Raw genomic sequence first — 5000 nt, forward strand, 5'->3', positions numbered from 1 at the left:
AGGCGTCGATCCAGTTCTCCACAAACTCTGCTTTCCTATATATTCTTACTAAGGCCCCAACATCTCCCCCTCTTTTTTCCAAAAAAGAAAAATTAGCAATAAACATTGCAACATTTACAAAAAACAAATTAACATAGCTGTAATCCTCAGCATTTCCCCTCTTTTTACAAAAAACAAAAATTGGCAATATCATGCATCAAATTATTACGAACAAAAACAAAGTAACATAATTGCAAGCATAAATATAACCATTCCGGTTACGCATAAGTGTAACAATTTCTATAATTCATGGTCCATTAATTGTTTCTGTCCTTTCGCAACCACGGTCGTACCCACTTGGCTGGTACCCAGGTCGCTCCATCTCTTCCAAGTATGCACGCATATCCTCGTCCCCATGTAACTAACTCAACTGGACCTTCCCAGATCTGTTTCTGTGGACAAAAGACTTCCACCTGTACTTTCTTTCCCGAAAGGTCAGCTGAATTTTTTGAAAAATGAGTGAAAATGGGTACGTTATCATCATTTCTAGGGTTGAGCCAATTCAAAACGTAGCATGCTTTACTTGTTAACTCATAGGGACCCATCTCCCCCTCTTTTTTCAAAACAGACAGTAATTGTTTTAAATTTCGATGGTGTCGCTCGATGATGGCCTGACCACCCGAATTGTACGGGATACCCATCTGATGGGTTATTCCCCATTGCTGAAAAAAGTTTTTACAGATGTTGCTCTTATACGCCGGTGCATTATCTGTTTTTATGATGTCCGGTTTTCCTAAAACAGCAATTACCTGAGCCCAGTGTTTGCAGGCTGACTTAGCGTTTGTAGAAGTGGCTGGGGTCGCCCAGAGAGCCTTTGAGCAGGTATCCACCGTAACATGTAGATATTTCAGTCGGCCAAAGGGAGTGAATTCCGTAACATCTGTTTGCCATATCTGCCTCGGTTGTAGTCCTCTTGGATTGGTACCCATTTCCTGTAAAGGGGTCAGTCTTGCGCAATCTGGACAGGCAGCAATGATAGCACGAGCTGCCGCTCGGGAAATTTTAAATTCGCGTTGTAACGCTCGAGCAGATTGATGAAAGAATGAATGAGACGTTGATGCCTGTTGTTCCGCCGAACAAGAAATACCCGCTGCTGACACGGCACTGTCTATGACTGCATTACCTTCTGTTAAAGGGCCCGGTAATGCAGTATGACTACGAATATGCGATACCCAAAAGGCATGCTTTCTTTGTTGAATGATGTTCCATAGCTGAACGAACAAAGCTTGAAGATTATGGTTATTTACGTGTCCTATAATTGCCCTATGAATTCTTTGAACGATGCCTACTACATATAGAGAGTCAATAACTATATTCATGGGCCGATCATGAAAAGTTAGAAATGCCCAAATTACCGCTTTTAATTCTAGAACCTGCACGGATGCAGTTTCCCGTCGAATCTGAGTTTTCCAACGATCTGACTCCCGGAAAGCGTACCCATATTTCCCGGTTTTGCTGCTAGCATCTGTGAATACAGTAATCGCGTTCGATAATGGTCTTAAACTCTGGATTTCTCGTTCTTCCAGCTCCAAAGAGGTGTGGAAGAGAGGATGCTTGGGATAATGATTGTCCACTTTAATGCCCTGAATAGCTAGAGCAAATTCTGCACTTTTTAAACACCATTCTTCAACTAACTCCAGAGTCTTTAGAGGCAGGATAATACTATCAGGCTCTCTGCCGGCAATTGTTCGTACGCGTTGCCGGGCTTTCAAAATTCCCATTCCAATTGCTTCATGCCTTTGAGTTAGGGTACGTCGCAAGTGGCTTGGGAGAAAAACCCATTCAAGTACAAACAGGATTCCTTTTTCATCTATCTGGGCGATAATTATCGCCACCTCCCTTTCCCGATTATAGACCACCAGGGATATTGGTAATCTTTCCTGGAACCTGTAGGCCGCTGTTTCTGCTATCTTTTCCTCGATTCGTTCTAAGGCTGCGACAGCCTTTGGGGTTAAGCTCCGCTTTTCTGCAGGCTCTTTAGCTCCCCTAAGCAGTTGAAGCAACGGTTCCATTTCCGCATTTGTAATGCCGCAAAAATTCCTAATCCATTGGATGTCTCCCACCAATTTTTGTACACAGTTAATGGTGTCAATTTTCGTCTGCAATTTAAGCTTCTGGGGTCTAATTCTGGCTTCTGTGATGACCATACCCAGATAATTCCAAGGAGCTTGCCTTTGAATCTTTTCAGGGGCAATGACCAGGCCAAATTCCTTTAGACAGTTAATTAGCTCCTCTTCCTGCTCAGCTGGCAAAACTTCAGGGCTTGCTATTAAAATGTCATCCATATAGTGGTATGTGATCAAGTCGGGGTGCTTTTCCCTCCAGGGTTTTAGGGCCAAACTCACAAACCATTGACAGATGGTTGGTGAATTTTTCATTCCTTGGGGAAGAACTACCCATTGGTATCGCTCCGATGGGCCTTCCCTGTTAATTGTAGGCACCGTAAATGCAAATTTTTCACTGTCTTCTGGGTCAAGCGGTATATTAAAGAAGCAATCTTTTAGATCGATTACCAGCAAACTCCATGCCTGTGGGAGCATAACAGGTGAGGGCAACCCTGGTTGTAGAGCTCCCATGTTTTCCATGCATGCATTAACGGCTCTCAGATCCTGTAACAACCTCCACTTTCCAGATTTTTTCCTGATGGTAAAAATAGGAGTGTTCCAGGGACTTGTTGACGGCTTAATATGACCCTGATCTAACTGTTCTTTAACTAATTCCCTTAGATGATGCAGCTTTTCCTCCGGTAGCGGCCATTGGTCCACCCATACAGGGTCCTTTGTAATCCATTTTAGCTTTAAAGTAGGGCGGAAGCTGCCCCCAATGGCCGCTAGGGAAAATGTGACTGCAAAGTGACACCCCACTGGGCTAAAACATCCCTGCCCAGCAACCACAGTGAGGTACACATCACATACGGTTTTACCTTGGCCCTGTTTCCTTCGTCATCTATAACAGTCACGAAATATTGACTAACCTGCGTAGGAGATTGCCCCCCGATCCCTGTCACAGGGGTATCAATCTCCTGCAGATCCCATTGTGGTGGCCATGCGAATTTAGGGATGATAGTAATGTCAGAACCGGTATCCAGCATCATGGCCACATTGGTAAGACGAGTGCCGCCTGGTCCTTCCATGCTCACAATTTTTGTCGGCCGCTGAGCAGTTATCTTTTCGCAGAAAGCAACCTGAGGGGGTCCGGAAGATCCAAAGCCCTTATTTCCCCGTCGGGCCTTTCCAGGATTGGGGATTGCAGCTCGAAAAGGTATTAGTTGAGCTATCCTGCTCAATGCCGGAATAGTGATGGGAGGATTAAATATTTTCACCATTATGCCAATATTGCCGGAATAATCAGCATCAATGCACCCTGGTAACACAAAAATACCCATCTTTGAGGCTGATGAACGGCCAACTATCAGAGCGGATAGGCCCTTCCCCAAAGGACCAGTGCATGTTGATTCTAAAATATGCACGTCAGAATCTCTAATCACTGTGGATTTTGCCACAGAGAGGTCGACTCCTGCACTTCCTCGGGTTGCGGCGGAGAGTTCGTGGAGGCAGCCATTGTCTGGGGATACTTGTTCGCCGCGTCCCTCACAACGCGGCGACTCCCGTTTCCCTGTATCGGCGTGCCATTCTTGCGGAACCGTGATCGGCACTCCGCTGCCTTATGCCCGAACCTTTGACATCTCGTACAGGTCCCATTAAATCCTCTCGGGGCCGTACCTTCCATCCTGAATCTATTAGGACAGTTCCTCCTCATGTGTCCTAATCGACCACATAGGAAACATGTCCCATGGAATCTCTTGTCTTCCTTTCTAGACAGTCTTTCTCCTTTAATTGCTGCGGCCAAAGCCGCACCATGTATTTTTGCTTTTTGTTCTTCCTCCATCAATGGCGCTCGGGCACAGGTCTCTATCATTTGGACAATTGAAGCTCCTGGTGGCAAAGTACCTAACAGTTGCTTGCAAGTTTGGTTTGCGTTTTGAACTGCAAGATCCTTTGCCAATATTGCTTTCATTTCCGCAGGCACATTAGGTGCCATATCCAAGGCTTCCTTCAGTCGATCAACAAAGTTGAAAAAGGACTCATTCGGTTTTTGTGTTATTTTGGTGTATGGCAACTGTGGCGTTCCTATTTGTGGTAGGGCAAGGAAAGTGGCTAGCGCTGCATTTTTCGATTGCTGTAGTATCCTGGGGTGGAGCGCTGCCTGGGCCTCGGTTGCCCGGTAACGCCCAGTGCCCATTAGTTGATCAAGGGTGGCAACCCTTAATGGATCGTCCATACTGCGATTTAGATTCTCCAATTGTTTTTCCTCTAATCTTTCCTGCCATTTTGCTAACCAAAGCATGTAAGCGGTAGAGGAAAGCAGGAGCTCCATTATCGCTCTGCTATCCGCAGGTACCATATGGGAATATTTAAACAGGGCAGAGACCTGATTTCTCACCAACTTATTGTCGTGCCCATACTGCATTACTGTTTTTTGTATGCCTTGAACAAATTTCCAATCGAGAGGCTCCCACCTGGGGCCCTGGGCTCCCGTTACTACAGGAGCTGCTAGTGGTGTAAATACAAATTCTCCTTGTAACTGAGCATTCTCTATGAGCCCTTTATACCGTGCTCCCGCATTAAATGTTGGATTAACAGGTGGCATTTCCTCATCATTACTTCCACCTGCAGTAGAAGTGGCTGGGAGCTCCAGCAACAATCCTTCTTCAGCTGGGTCACTTCCTCCAGCTGCTTTCTTTTGAATCTTAGGGGCATCTTTTCGTGCCTCCCACTGCTCTAATTGTTTGTCTACATTTTCCAACCCTTCGACTATAGCCCTATGGGCAGCCTTATAGGCTGCCTTTACATCTCTGGCCTTGGACCCACCGTCTAGTCGCCGCATTTGTTCTAATAATTCTGTCATTTTCTCTGCCTGTCCCCGAAGTTCTTGTCGCATGTTTTGAACCACGGCATTAT

Source organism: Tinamus guttatus, unplaced genomic scaffold (assembly GCF_059628265.1).
Source record: "Tinamus guttatus ecotype Peru unplaced genomic scaffold, ASM5962826v1 Tinamus_guttatus_pri_ptg000742l, whole genome shotgun sequence".
Lineage (NCBI taxonomy): Eukaryota > Metazoa > Chordata > Aves > Tinamiformes > Tinamidae > Tinamus > Tinamus guttatus.